Source organism: Triticum dicoccoides, chromosome 3A, assembly GCF_002162155.2.
Source record: "Triticum dicoccoides isolate Atlit2015 ecotype Zavitan chromosome 3A, WEW_v2.0, whole genome shotgun sequence".
NCBI lineage: Eukaryota > Viridiplantae > Streptophyta > Magnoliopsida > Poales > Poaceae > Triticum > Triticum dicoccoides.
The window spans coordinates 123044667-123061476 of record NC_041384.1 but is presented as its reverse complement, the minus strand read 5'-3'; positions in this window follow the sequence as shown (position 1 = coordinate 123061476).

The following is a 16810-nucleotide window of genomic DNA, read 5'->3' as shown; positions in this document are numbered from 1 at the left end:
ATGTAGAAGCCCTCCGTGATCGAATCCCCCTCCAGGGGAGCGCCGGTAAAGGCCCCAAGATGGGATCTCACGGGTACAGAAGGTTGCGGCGGTGGAAAAGGTGTTTCGTTGCTCCCCCCGAAGGTTTTAGGGTATAAGAGTATATATAGGCGAAAGAAATAGGTCGGTGGAGCTGCGAGGGGCCCACGAGGGTGGGGGGCGCGCCCATCCCCCTAGGGCGCGCCCTCCTGCCTCGTGGCTCCCTCGCTGCTTCCTTGACGTCCACTCCAAGTCTCGTGGATCATGTTTGTTCCAAAAAAGATCCTCGCGAAGGTTTCATTCCGTTTGATATTCCTTTTCTGCGAAACACTGAAATAGGCAAGAAAACAACAATTTGCACTGGGCTTTCAGTTAATAGGTTAGTCCCAAAAAATAATATAAAAAGGTATATTAAAGCTCATTAAACATCCAAAACAGATAATATAATAGCATGGAACAATCAAAAATTATAGATACATTGGAGACGTATCAAGCATCCCAAGCTTAATTCATGCTCGTCCTCGAGTAGGTAAATGATAAAAACAATTTTTTTGATGTGGAATGCTCCCTAACATAATTTTCAATGTAATTCTCTTTATTGTGGCATGAATATTCATATCCGAAAGATTCAAGATAAAAGTTTAATATTGACATAAAAATAATAATACTTCAAGCATACTAACTAAGCAATTATGTCTTCTCAGAATAACATGGCCAAAGAAAGCTATCCCTACAAAATCATATAGTCTGGCTATGCTCTATCTTCATCACACAAAATATTTAAATCATGCACAACCCCGATGACAAGCCAAGCAATTGTTTCATACTTTTGATGTTCTCAAACTTTTTCAATCTTCACGCAATACATGAGCGTGAGCCATGGATATAGCACTATAGGTGGAATAGAATGGTGGTTGTGGAGAAGACAAAATGGAGAAGATAGTCTCACATAAACTAGGCGTATCAACGGGCTATGGAGATGCCCATCAATAGATATTAATGTGAGTGAGTAGGCATTGCCATGCAACGGATGCACTAGAGCTATAAATGTATGAAAGCTCAACAAAAGAAACTAAGTGGGTGTGCATCCAACTTGCTTGCTCACGAAGACCTAGGGCATTTTGAGGAAGCCCATCATTGGAATATATAAGCCAAGTTCTATAATGAAAAATTCCCACTAGTATATGAAAGTGACAACATAGGAGACTCTCTATCATGAAGATCATGGTGCTAATACAAGTGTGGAAAAAGGATAGTAGCATTGCCCCTTCTCTCTTTTTCTCTCATTTTTTTATTTGGGGCTTTTGTCTTTTTTATGGCCTCCTTTTCTTTCTTTTTTTCTTTTTTGTCCGGAGTCTCATCCCGACTTGTGGGGGAATCATAGTCTCCATCATCCTTTCCTCACTAGGACAATGCTCTAATAATGATGATCATCACACTTTTATTTACTTACAACTCAAGAATTACAACTCGATACTTAGAACAAAATATGACTCTACGTGAATGCCTCCGGCGGTGTACCGGGATGTGCAATAAATCAAGAGTGACATGTATGGAAAATTATGAATGGTGGCTTTGCCACAAATACGATGTCAACTACATGATCATGCAAAGCAATATGACAATGATGGAGCATGTCATAAATAACGAAACAGTGGAAAGTTGCATGGCAATATATCTCGGAATGGCTATGGAAATCCCATAATAGGTAGGTATGGTGGCTATTTTGAGGAAGGTAAATGGTGGGTTTATGGTACCGGCGAAAGTTGTGTGGTACTAGAGAGGCTAGCAATGGTGGAAGGGTGAGAGTGCGTATAATCCGTGGACTCAACATTAGTCATAAAGAACTCACATACTTATTGCAAAAATATATTAGTTATCGAAACGAAGTATTACACGCATGCTCCTAGGGGGATAGATTGGTAGGAAAAGACCATCGCTCGTCCCCGACCGCCACTCATAAGGAAGACAATCAAAAAATAAATCATGCTCCGACTTCATCACATAACGGTTCACCATACGTGCATGCTACGGGAATCACAAACTTTAACACAAGTATCTCTCAAATTCACAACTACTCAGCTAGCATGACTCTAATATCACCATCTTCATATCTCAAAACAACCATAAAGAATCAAACTTCTCATAGTATTCAGTGCACTTTTTATGAAAGTGTTTTTATCATACCCATCTTCAATGCCTATCATATTAGGACTAATTTCATAACCAAAGCAAATTACCATGATGTTCTAAAAGACTCTGAAAATAATATAAGTGAATCATGAGAGATCAATAATCTCTACAAAATAAAACCACCACCGTGCTCTAAAAATAAATATATAAGTGAAGCACTAGAGCAAAGTTATCTAGCTCAAAAGATATAAGTTAAGCACATAGAGTATTCTGATAAATTCCAATTCATGTCTGTCTCTCCCAAAAGGTGTGTACAGAAAGGATGATTGTGGTAAACTGAAAATAAAAGACTCAAATCATACAAGACGCTCCAAGCAAAACACATATCATGTGGTGAATAAAAATATAGCCTCAAGTAAAGTTACCGATAGAAGAAGACGAAAGAGGGGATGCCTTCCGGGGCATACCCAAGCTTAGGCTTTTCGTTGTCCTTGGATTTTACCTTGGGGTGCCTTAGGCATCCCCAAGCTCAGGCTCTTGCCACTCCTTGTTCCAAAATCCATCAAATCTTTACCCCAAAACTTGAAAACTTCACAACACAAAACTCAACAGAAAATCTCATGAGCTCCGTTAGTATAAGAAAACAAATCACCACTTAAGGTATTGTAATGAACTCATTCTTTATTTATATTGGTGTTAAACCTACTGTATTCCAACTTCTCTATGGTTCATACCCCCCAATACTAGCCATAGATTCATCACAATAAGCAAACAATACACGAAAAACAGAATCTGTCAAAAACATAACAGTCTGTAGTAATTTGTAGGTTTCGAATACTTTTGTAACTCAAAAAATCCTACCAAATTAGGAAGACCTACATAATTTGTATAATGATCTACTTCGTTTGTAATCAGTATTTTATCGCTCTCTGGTTAAAAATGAAAATTATTCTCATGAGCACATACTTTCTGTTTTTTTCCAGCAAGATCAAACAACAATCATGCAAGAAGATCCTAAAGGCTTTACTTGGCACAAACACTAATTAAAACATAAAAAACACAATCATAACAGAGGATAGATGATTTATTTATTACTAAATAGGAACAAAAATCAAGGAATAAAAATAAAATTGGGTTGCCTCCCAACAAGCGCTATCGTTCAACGCCCCTAGCTAGGCATAGAAACAAGAATAGATCTAGGTATTCCCATATTTGGTATGCAATCCATAAGTGTCCCTCATAATAGATTCATAAGGTAATTTAATTTTCTTAATAGGGAAGTGTTCCATGCCTTTCCTTAATGGCAATTGGAATCTAATATTTCCTTCTTTCGTATCAATACATGAACCAATCATTCTAAGGAAAGGTCTACCAAGAATAATAGGACAAGTAGGATTGCAATCTATATTAAGAACAATGAAATCTATAGGCACATAATTCCTATTTGCAATAATAAGAACATCATTAATCCTTCCCGTAGGTTTCTTAATGGTGGAATCCGCAAGATGCAAATTTAAAGAACAATCATCAAATTCACGGAAACCTAGCACATCACACAAAGTTTTGGAAATCATGGAAACACTAGCACCCAAATCACATAAAGCATAGCATTCATGATCTTTAATTTTAATTTTAGTAGTAGGTTCCCACTCATCATTTCTAGGGATAGAAACTTCTAATTCAAGTTTTTCTTCATAAGATTGTATTAAAGCATCAACGATATGCTTAGTGAAAGCTTTGTTTTGATCATAAGCATGAGGAGAATTTAGCACGGATTGCAACAAGGAAATACAATCTATCAAAGAGCAATTATCATAATTAAATTCCTTGAAATCCAAAATAGTGGGTTCATTGCTATGTAAAGTTTTGACCTCTTCAATCCCACTTTTACCAATTTTGCATCAAAATCTAAAAACTCTGAATCATTGGGACGCCTTCTAACTAAAGTTGACTCATCTCCAGTCCCATCTTTATCAAGATTCGTATTGGCAAACAAAGATTTAATAGGACACACACCAATCACTTTTAGATCTTCATCATTATTATCATGAAAACTAGAAGAACACGCTTTCACAAAGCAATATTTCTTAGCACGCATCCTAGTGGTTCTTTCTTTGCACTCATCAATGGAAATTCTCATGGCTTTGAGAGACTCATTGATATCATGCTTAGGTGGAGTAGATCTAAGTTTCAAAGAATCAACATCAAGAGAAATTATGTCCACGTTCCTAGCCAACTCATCAATCTTAAGCAATTTTTCTTCAAGCAAAGCATTGAAATTCTTTTGCGAATTCATAAATTCTTTAACACTAGTCTCAAAATCAGAGGGCATCTTATTAAAAATTCCATAAGATTTGTTTTAGGAATTACCATAATTATTAGATGAATTACTAGGGAACGGCCTAGAATTAAAGTTTCCTCTATACGCGTTGTTACCAAAATTGTTCCTACCAACAAAATTCACATCCATAGATTCATTACTATTCTTAATCAAAGTAGACAAAGGCATATCATTAGGATCAGAAGAAACACTCCTATTAGCAAACAAATTCATAAGTTCATCCATCTTTCCACTAAAGACATTAATCTCTTCTATCACATGAACCTTTTTACTAGTAGATCTTTCGGTGTGCGATTGAGAATAATTAACCATAATATTATCTAGGAGTTTAGTAGCTTCTCCTAAAGTGATTTCCCTAAAAGTGCCTCCCGCGGCCGAATCTAAAAGATTTCTAGAAGCAAAATTCAATCCAGCATAACTTTTTTGTATAATCATCCATAAATTCAAACCATGTGTAGGACAACTACGTATCATTAATTTCATCCTCTCCCAAGCTTGTGCAACATGCTCATGATCAAGTTGCTTGAAATTCATAATATCGTTTCTAAGAGAGATGATCTTAGAGGGAGGAAAATACTTAGAGATAAAAGCATCTTTGCACGTATTCCATGAATCAATACTATTTTTAGGCAAAGAAGAGAACCAAGTTTTAGCATGATCTCTAAGCGAAAACGGAAATAGCTTCAATTTAACAATATCATTATCCACATATTTCTTCTTTTGCATATCATATAAATCAACAAAGTTGTTTAGATGGGTAGTGACATCTTCAGTAGGAAGGCCAGCAAATTGATCTTTCATGACAAGATTCAGCAAAGCAATATTAATTTCACAAGATTCAACATGGGTAAGAGGAGCAATTGGAGTGCTAATAAAATCATTATTGTTGGTATTGGAAAAGTCACACAATTTAGTATTGTCTTGAGCCATCGTGACAAACAATCGATCCAACACACAAGCAAACAAGAGGCAAGCAAAAAGAGGCGAACGGAAAAGAGGGCGAATAAAATGGCAAGGGTGAAGTGGGGGAGAGGAAAACGAGAGGCAAATGGCAAATAATGTAATGCAATGGATAAGAGTTTGTGATGGGTACTTGGTATGTCTTGACTTGTGCATAGATCTCCCCGGCAACGGCGCCAGAAATGGCTGGTTGACAGGAGATCAAATCTTGACTTGACTTGGTGCAAATCTCCCCTGCAACGGCACCAGTAATCCTTCTTGCTACCTCTTGAGCATGCGTTAGTTTTCCCTTGAAGAGGAAAGGGTGATGCAGCAAAGTAGCGTAAGTATTTCCCTCAGTTTTTGAGAACCAAGGTATCAATCCAGTAGGAGACTACATGCAAGTCGCCTAGTACCTGCACAAACAAACAAGAACCTCACAACCAATGCGATAAAGGGGTTGTCAATCCCTTCATGGTCACTTACGAAAGTGAGATCTGATAAAGATAATAAGAAAAATATTTTTGGTGTTTTTATGGTATAGATTGGAAAATAAAGATTGCAAAATAAATAGTAAACTAGAATTGTAGATTGGAAACTTATATGATGTAAAGTAGACCCGGGGGCCATAGGTTTCACTAGTGGCTTCTCTCAAGATAGCAAGTATTACGGTGGGTGAACAAATTACTGCCGAGCAATTGATAGAAAAGCGCATAGTTATGATGATATCTAAGGCAATGATCATGAATATAGGCATCATGTCCGTGACAAGTAGACTGAAACGATTCCACATCTACTACTATTACTCCACACATCGACCGCTATCCAGCATGCATCTAGAGTATTAAGTTCATAAGAACGGAGTAACGCTTTAGGCAAGATGACATGATGTAGAGGATAAACTCAAGCAATATGATATAAACCCCATCTTTTTATCCTCGATGGCAACAATACAATACGTGCCTTGTTGCCCCTGCTGTCACTGGGAAATGACACCACAAGATTGAACCCAAAGCCAATCACTTCTCCCATTGCAAGAAAGATCAATCTAGTAGGCCAAACTAAACCAATAATTCGAAGAGACTTGAAAGATATCAAATCATGCATATAATTCAGAGAAGAATCAAATAATATTCATACATAATCAAGTCATAAACCCACAATTCATCGGATCTCAGCAAACACACCGCAAAAAGAGTTACATCGAGTAGATCTACAAGAAGATCAAGGAGAACTTTGTATTGAGATCCAAAGAGAGAGAAAAAGCCATCTAGCTAATAACTATGGACCCGAAGGTCTGTGGTAAACTACTCACACATCATCGAAGAGGCTATGGTGTTGATGTAGAAGCCCTCTGTGATCGAATTCCCCTCCGGCGGAGCACCGGAAAAGGCCCCAAGATGGGATCTCACGGGTACAAAAGGTTGCTACGGTGGAAAAGGTGTTTCATTGCTCCCCCGGAGGTTTTAGGGTATAATAGTATATATAGACGAAAGAAATAGGTCCGTGGAGCTGCGAGGGGCCCACAAGGGTGGGGGGCGCGCCCTCCTGCCTCGTGGGTCCCTCGCTGCTTGCTTGACGTCCACTCCAAGTCTCCTGGATCACGTTTGTTCCAAAAAAGATCCTCGCGAAGGTTTCATTCCGTTTGGATTCCGTTTGATATTCCTTTTCTGCTAAACACTAAAATAGGCAAAAAAACAACAATTTGCATTGGGTTTTCAGTTAATAGGTTTGTCCCAAAAATAATATGAAAAGGTATATTAAAGCCCATTAAACATCCAAAACAGATATTATAATAGCATGGAACAATAAAAAATTATAGATACTTTGGAGACGTATCAGGCCTGCAACCATTCAGAAACCCCTGTCAGCAAGCCTTGAAACAAACAAAAGCCCTCCTGAAGCACTCCTCCAGTGCCTTCCCTTTTAATATGTACTTAATTGTATGCTTGTAAATCTCTACAACACTCCCTGGACTAGCCGTCTCCACTTTAGCTTTAAAGGTGTAAAGCAACTGAAAACTCTCATTCCATGGACCATTAATCCTATCAAGAGCCCTTTCCTTAGCATAGAAAATCCTCATGTATTGTATATTAATCTTGTACTTCTCAAATAGCTTCCCATGGAGTGTTGTTGGACCAATTGTTGGGGTTTCCCTCACCCAATCCAAGATTGCATCTGCCACCCACCTAGTCTCTGCAAGCTTAGATTTGTCATTTCCCCTCTCCCTCCAGGTGGGCAAGTGTGCCCGTGTGGGTTGCTTTTTATCTGAAAAAATGAAAAATGATGTCAAATACAATTAAGAAACAATACACATGATCTGAATATAGAATGGATAAATAATCTGATAAAAAGATTCAGTTGTAATACCTGAATCAATTTGCTCTTTAGCATAGTGGATGCATGCAACCTCCACCTACACCTATCATAAGGCCAATGAACAGTGAATCTTCCTAGCTCACTCCTATCAACCTCATAAGAGTTTTCAGTGAGAATGCAATATGTAGTCACTGCATTACGACAGTCCACCATCGATTCGAATATGATTCCTGGAGTAAGGTCATGATTCTCCCTGTTCCACTCAATTGTTGGCATGTCCTCACCATCATATTCTTGTAAAACTAAGGATTCGATGTTCTCCTCCCTCTCTTCATCGCCAGTGTCATCAAATCTAGCATGGCTACTAGGCTCCTCTGGATATTCATCTTCCACTGCCTGTTGACTGACTCTATCTACCAGTTCAGGGAATAGAATCTCATCATCATCATTATCATGTCGAGGCACTTACTCATCAGGCTCTGCATCTACTTCTACATCGGGTGCGGAAGGGAGAGGAGAAGTGGCAGAATTAGCGACAGCCGACATGTTGGGGCTTTTAGAACCACTAGGTTTACTTGGTCTCGACCTACAAGGAGTGCGAGGACGCTCACTATTAGCAGAGAGAGATGATGTCTGAACACCCTTTGGGATATGTTGTTTGCGTGCCTGAAGCACACCGATATGGATTTTACCGAAACGGTTGTCAGCATTCAAACTAAATAGCAATCCCAGATGCTCATCACAAGTTAATGGGACAAATCTCTGCTCTGTACTGTCGAAATATCTCAGTTCAACAACACCGAGGGGTCCACGGATACTCAGAACAGAGTGCCTCAAGGAAACCTATGAACAAAACGCTGGTTTGTACCACTTTAGGATAGAAAAATCCGGAAATCATACACGGTTTAGTTCCATGCAGCTCGCTAGTTTCCATTCTAACCGCCAGCCGAAAAGCAAGTGCAAGATCAACCCTATTCGATTGAAATAAGATAAAGGGCGCAGTTAGGATGATTTTTTAGATAAATTGGACTGATTCACGTCAACGGTGGTCAAATTCAGCCTAATTTACGGATCTCCTAATCAATTTGAGAGGAAAAATGATGCTTACCCAGGTGGAATCCATGAATTGTCAGCCTCTGATTCGACCCAATCATCTCCATGGTCGATGGGCCGGACGGGGTGCCCCCTACATCGCTTCCTAATCCTAGATGGGGAGAGAGGGTAGATGCGGAGGAGGCGGCACGATGGCGGCGGAGGGGGCGGCGCGGAAGCGACTGGATATGATTCAGGTCACAACGAGTGTCAGTTTCACGGCCCCACTGGTTAGCACATAACGGTCAAAATGTGGACTCCGCCCTATGCGGCCCCACTCGTCAGAGTTAACAGTCAAGCCATTGACCCGATGGTAATGTCCGCTGTGACCAGTTTTGAGGGTTTTGGGCACGGGAGTGGGGAAAAGTGAGACAAAGTTAAGAGCGTGGGGATGAATGAGTAGAACTAAGGAACCAAGGGCATAGAAATAAAAAACCCTATTAGTAACATCAATATCTTCTGTCTCAGCAGGTGCAATATCATTCATAATTTCTTTATATAATGTATAAGGAGTTGCACTCACACTAGCACTCACATCACATAAGCCATGATAACAATGATCTCCTATTTTAACAGAAACAACAGGCATGCCAACAATAGGTCTATGTTTACCTTTCATATCGGCTTTAGCAATTCTAGCAGCTTCAACACAAAAATAAATAACATGCCCATCAATATTATCAACCAAGAGATCTTTAACCATAGCAATACTAGGTTCAACTTTAATTTGCTCAGAGAGTGTATATGTTTTAGTATTAATGTTGGGGATATTACTACTGGAGGTAAACCGGCCTTATGTAGCCGGGTTGACTCCTTGAAAGATTAGAAGCCCATAAAGATGCAAGGATGATGGCGCTTCATGGAGGCCCAAGGCCCAAGGGCGGGTTAAAGCCTGTAAATGTAAACCGGCTTAGTCATGTAACTTGTATTGTAAGATAGGAAGGATAGAGACCGAACTGGATACGTTTATGATCCGGCTTCGGGACTCTATAAACCGGCGGGCGTCAACCTATGTATATAAAGGGATGACCCGGCAGCGGTTTAGGGACAGACAACAACTCGAGAGCCAGAAAAAGTGGATTCGCTCCCTGGCCTTCAAAACCCTAGCAATACCAATCACAACTACACGTAGGCTTTTACCTTCCTCGAAGGGGCCGAACTAGTATAAAATTCCCCGTGTCCCCTTGTCCGGTTTAACCCCTTAAAGCTAACCCGTAGCGATGGCTCCATGACTAAGTCCTTTTTACAAGGACATCTGCCGTGACAAACCCACGACAATTGGCGCCCACCGTGGGGCTATCGCACGATGGTTTTGAGTTCTTGAAGGATAGCTTCGATGGACTTAAGGGATACACTATGGGCCGGATGACAAAGAGTCGTCGCGGCAAGCTGTACATCGACAACGCAGGATGGGGTCCCGAGGCCTATTCAATCAAATACGGGTACCGGGTCCCCTTTGGTGGGATTCACGTCTTCATCGGCAAGATCGGCAAACCGGCCCCTGAGCCGGACATCTGCACCGACATCATCGAAACGGCTCAGCGTGCAAGTCCTTCGCCAGTTCAGCCCAAGGCAAGGCATGTTTTCGTGGGTGTCATCCATGGATCGAGGTACGAGGATGGACCGGTGTCCGATGGAGAGATCATGGTCTGTTCTGATAACGAGTCTTCTGGAGAGACCAAATCACTTTACCAGTTGCAGGACGGCCGGATTGATGGAGGATCCGAGGGCAACAGTATTCCGGATTCCCCTGATCTACCAAACCGGGCCGCCATCTTCATGGCCGGCGCATAATCGGTGCCTCATTCATCTACCGTCGCAGCAATGCTCTCCGGTTCAACAATGGCCACACCAACAAGGGCAGGAAGCTCGGCGCCGCCTCCGGCCCAAGTCCTGTCTGATTTGTTCAACGCTTTGGCAATGTTGATGGCCGCGGAGGTGGATGCAGCAGCCAGGGATCAGCACAATGTGGAGATTACAAAGGTAAAAGATCAGATAGCCTAGGCTAAAGCGAACCTGGCAACAGAGAATGCTAGGATGGCTACAGAGTGGGCTGAATTGGAAACACAGGCCTACCGGATTAGGCTGGATCAGAATGCTTCAGAGGAAGTCATGAGAAGAAGGTATCGATCACGTCTCCCGTCGGTTTATGAGCCGCAGAATCTCTTCAACACACCAGGAGTAGGAGCTGGTAGCCAACCCACACTAAACTGGGCGGGGGCGCTAGGAACAGGAGCGCCGGTTCAACCGCGCACGACGGACCCGCCTTGCCAGAACAATGTTGTGCCACAGTATGTACCAACACCGCCCGGGCATTATTCCAACCCGTTGGACAACATTGTGGCCGCCGCTTCACACCTGGCGGCCCTCCCAACCAACGGCGAGTCACCAGTTGCAGTGGAAGCACGTCGGGCTAGGGATCTCCTTCAAACAACACTAAATCAACAACAGGCGTATTCACACAGTCGTGAGAGGATTCATTCCACTCCCCGTCCAAGTCGGAGCTATAGCAGACACATGGAGGACGAACCGGCCGTGTCTAGTAGTGCATGTTGCCGAAATTCACCACGAGGGAACAACCCGGCTGGGGGAGGCGCTAATGCGCAAGATGTTGTGGACCATGGCCGCGCACGTCGGGAGGCTGAGTTGGCAGCTCGACACGGAGCACGACAGCATACTCCGATTCACCCCACGGCCTCCCTGGAGCCAGGTGTGATGTTCAGTTCCTTAGCGGTGCCGTGTCTAAACCCCGCTTTGTGTAATGTGAGACTGCCCAAGGATTTCAAGGGACCTCGTAAGGTACCAAATTACACCGTCTATTTGCAACTAGAGGCATGGGTGGAGAGATATGAGATGGAAATGGAGATGTTAGATGTGGATGAGGCAATGTGTGCTAAATATTTCACCATGATGTTGGAAGGAACAGCTCGCACTTGGTTGAAGAGCTTGCCGACCAACTCTGTTGGATCATGGGCTGAATTGAAGCACCGGTTTATCCAGAACTTCAAGGATACGTGTAAGCGGCCGATGTCAATCGTGGATCTGGCCGCTTGTGTCCAAGAGGAAGGGGAGTCCACGACCCATTGGGTCAAACGGGTCTCAGCAATTTTGCATTCATCAGATCGTATCAATGCAGACACTGCAGTGTTAACATTAGAGGGCAATTGTCATTTCAAACCGCTAAAACAGAAATTGGGAAGGCTCAAACGTCACTGCAATGATATGTCTACACTCATGGCCGCTTTGGTTAAATACGCCGATTCAGATAATACCAAGGATCCGGATTTAGAGGAGGACAAACCGGAGAAAGGTAAGAAGAACGACAATGCCAAGGGTCAACAGCATAATCCGGCAGGCCATGGAAACAGTGGTAAGCGCAAGGCCGACAGTAGCTTAGACTTTGTTGCAAATACCAACACGCAGGAGAATGGCCAGCGCCGTAAGGGCAAGCAGCCCCAGATGGGTGGAGGTTCAGGCCCCAATTTGGAGCGCTTGTTAAATCAGCCCTGTCCAAAGCATGGATCGAAGGAGGAGCCGGCATCACATCTTTGGAAGGACTGTTATATCATGCGGGATTTCAAGAATTCCAATATGTTCCAATATGGATAAGATTGGAAGGGTTAATATCAGGGGCATAAGTGTGCTTACGAATCGGAGGCACAAGTTCTTCGACTTCATGGATGTTGGCCGGCTGTCTTTTCCCTTCTGCGTCATAAAACAGTTGAAAATGAGACAAATCGGTATCATCAGCCAACTTGCTGGCTGCTGGCCGCATCTGTTTGGTCAGTCGCCGAAGATCATCATTGTTGAAGTTTGAACCGTCTTCTTTAACGCCTGGGTATCCTTTAATGATATCCTCCGCTTCAAGGTCTGGAATCCAGGCTTTGGCTCGAATAAGGGCGGTTAAAGCTCCTGCTCTGGCAGCTACTCTCTTCAACTCGGCAATACGAGCTGGTAACATGCCCAGCTTCTCAAGGGTCTCCTTAATCAAAGTTGGAGCCGGTTTGTTATAAGTTGCCGTGCTAATAACCCATTGGGACCCAGAGTATAGCTGTTCAACCAATGTGTATGCCGCTTTGAGCTTCATCCACATATCTATACCAAGATGAGCAATCCGAGTGCCTGCCAAAGATTTTATCAACATTTTGGTCAGTTATAAGATTCATTGACTGGTGCAACACACATACGCAGACACTTACCAAAGATAGCAGAGGTCATAGGATTGATTTGGCGTTTCAAACCGGCTAGTTCTTCAACCACTGGCTTCAGGGCTGCCTCGGCGTCTATAGCTCTTTTGGTTAAACCGGATTTCTTGGTTTCCCATTCAGCACACTCTTGGTTGAAGGATTCTTTCAGCTTTTCCATTACAGCCAGGGCCTGGGTCAGCTCCTGTTTGGCTTTTGCAGCCTCGACTTGTTGTGACTTCACATTTTCTTGCAAGTCAGAATTTCGGGCATCTTTGCTTTTTAGTTCAACCTGCAACATTGAAGGTATATTCAACAAACAACATATATATGTGCTAAGTACAAAGCATATAACAAAGTTATGCACTTCATACTTGGGGGCTAATGCCTATTTGCTCTCAAGTATTACACTTTATACAAGTCTCCAAAACAATGCAAGCATTATCCTTGACACTTGGGGGCTAATGTGCGTCTGTTCTAAAACGGATGTGTGGATTAAAAACCGAGTTAACTTGCCAAGTTAAACCGGCCTTTGGGGGCTATGCTGCAGAAAGTTATCTAATTATTTCAAGATGAGTCTTATCTATTATTAGTGACCTGCCATTGCAAGGATCAATGATGAGATGCTTAAAGTGTTACAAAGACCCGGCTTATGATTAACAATCATAAAACAGCCCTTGGGGGCTACTTGGGATAGTGTTTCAGCTATAAATCAATACACAAAGGGAGAGGAACTTACCTCATATCGCTCTTTCATCAAGTTCACCAAACCGGTTTCACAATCCCGGTTTGAGTGCAGACGGTTCAAGAAGCCAGAATGGAGCTCATCAGCGTTAAGATGAGCATAGCTTGATAAATCGCTGCTCCATTTACCTTTCTCCCTGGCAGCTTGCTCTTCTTTGGCACTGTGTTGAGCCAAAATGATGGGACGGCCAGGAGAGCTATGGCCCATTCCAGTAATAATAACGTCATCACCATGCCTTTAGGGTTTTTGGTTGATGATATTGGAATTTCAGCATCTTTCACCAGGCTAGCCCAGTTTGGTTCGGCCGGTTCAGCATCAGGCGCGGCAGGATCAGTGTCTGTTGGTTCATCAGTATTTTGGCCTTCAAGGGGCGGGTTATCAGAAGCAGCTTCAGGATGGGGGCTTTCCAGTTCATGAGTTTGTTCCGGTTCACCTCTTGGTTCTCCTTCTTCAGCGACCGAATCTTCGAGCGGATTGGTGGTCTGAGCTTTCTTACTGGGTCTGGCTTTGGCCCTGCAAACAGAATAAAAGAGGATTAACATCCTATTCAAAGGATTTATGGTGCATTGAAAGGAAAGGTTTTTACAACTTACCCGGCCACAGTTTTCAAAGGGGGGAGTTGAGTTGCTGTCGATTCACCAGAAGATGAAGGAGGTGTCACCTGATAATTTGAATCGGACGGATTAAGAGGCTGTCTGAAATAACCTGCCTTGGGGTAAGAATGGTCAGAAGTAGGAGAGACCTCAGACCGGCGGTTCCGAACTGGAGTATCAGGTAAACCGGCTGAAGTGACCTATTGGCCACTGTGTCGGGTTGTCCGGCGAGCTTCATGCTGCTGAGTCTTCAAAATAAATGTTGGATCCAAGTGAGCAAGAGGATGAGAAAAGTTTACTTTCTGGACTGCTTGGCGAGTTTTTTGTGTCGGCATAGAGTCTGAACCGGAGGAAAGGGTAATTACCTCTACGTCATCAGCTTGACTAGCTTCTGCGTCCTCCTGAGGAAGATCATTGTTAATGAGATGCATGAAAAGAGAGCCAAGTGAGTCAAGATCTACCTCAACTTCTGGATCATCAGTGTCATCATCAAGCTCCATGTTAATCCGGTCAGCTGTTTTCCGTTTTGACGTCCGCTTTACGGCTTTGGTCTTTGGGCGGGATGGCTTGACCGCTTTGTCTCCAGTCGGCTTTGCCGCTTTGTCTACGGTTTTCCGTTTCCAGAAGGGGTCATCACCCTACATATAAAGAAGAAGGGTTACAGGTTGCATAAGTTAAAGATATTAGAGATGAAGAGGAAGTATAATGCTTACAGCAGGCGGTTTGTTTTTGGCATAGAAGGGACTCAGACCGGTTTGACTGCAGATCAGTTCCGATTCATTCAGAATCTTCTATACACCTTCAGTAACTTCTTCCTCAGATAATTGGATGTTGCAATGGCGTTGAGGGTCGTCAACCTCACTGGTATATTCACACATTAAACCGGGACGTCGGCTTAGCGGCAAGATACTCCAGGATATCCAACAGCGTACAAAGTCCACGCCTGTTAAACCGTTCGCCATAAAGGCCCGGAGTTTGGCGAGTTGAGGAGCATATTTCACCCTTTCTGAAGAGCTCAGGCGTTGTGGCATTGGGTGAGTGTTGGATAGTCTGTGATCACGAAAGCCGGGGAGGGGATTTTCATCTTCAGGCGAAGTGTCTCTACAATAAAACCAAGTTTGGTTCCATTCCTTTGGGTGGCTATGATGTTTGGCATGAGGAAATTCAACTTCTTTCCGCTTTTGAATCGATACACCACCAAGTTCTGTGTTCGGGCCATTTGCAAACTCTGTGCGCCGGTTTAAGTGAAAGAAATCCCGGAACAGTTCTGCAGTTGGTTCTTCTTGTAAATATACTTCACAGAAGACCTGGAAGTTGCATAGATTGGAAACCGAGTTGGGACCGATATCTTGCGGATGAAGTTGGAAGATGGCAAGTACATCTCGATAAAACTTTGACCCTGGCGGTTTGAAGCCATGGCCTATATGGTCAACAAAGACCACCACCTCGCCCTGCCTTGGGGTTGGAGGATTTTCGGTTCCTGGAACTCGCCATTTGATTTCAGTTTTCTTAGGCAGGGAGCCGATGCTAACCATCTCATTCAATTGAGTCTCAGTAACCCAGGAACGAGCCCAGTTGCAGGTAGTGAATTGTTTGGCCATTGTCGAACAAACAAAGCTGAAAATGAAAGGCCGGTTTATAAATTACGCATGATTATATGCAAGATACAAGGGAGTAAGAAACATACTGATATGTGAAATGGTATAAACCGGAGACTAATGCAATAAGGGAAAAAGAGTAATACTAGCACAAGATTACTCAGACACTGTTAAACCGGAGCATAGTTATGAAGGTAAAATGCTCCTCCGGTTTATCAGAGGGCTAATGGCATAGACTGCTTATATAAGGTTAAACCGCCTATGTTGGTGCAAGGAGAAACAGATCTCACAGTGACATATGAAATTTTTGGATCTAAGATAAGACAGAAAAGTAAGAATAATTGGATCTAGAAGGGGTGCAGAACCGAAGCAACTTATGAAGGACTAGATCAGTTCTTTGCACATAAGGGTTTGTGGTGACAATGGAAGGTTAGCTACGGCAAGGAGTACGTCAGATACGAAGTATTCACTTAAAGGCCATGAAAGAGCAACACTGAAAGCTACGATGAACCTCAAGAACAGCGAAGAACAAGGAAACCCTAATGGATCTAAGAAAGAAAGGGGAAAATACTTACTGCGACGGCGGAAGCAGCGGAAGGGCGCTGTGAAACTCTGGTGCGAACAAGGTGATGCAGCGGCCAATGGCGAAGCAGAGGCGGAGTTCGAGGATGACGGCGGCGCTCGGGTGCGAGGTCATCGAGAGGAAGAAGAAGAGATGAATGGGTAGCGGAAAGAAAAGAAGAGGGGTCCGCTGTCCCTATTTATAAGGCGAAGAGATGAAATGGCAAGTGCAGGAATCGAGGAGCCCAAAAATGGATAAGTTAATAAGGGTGTCACCTCGATGGCTG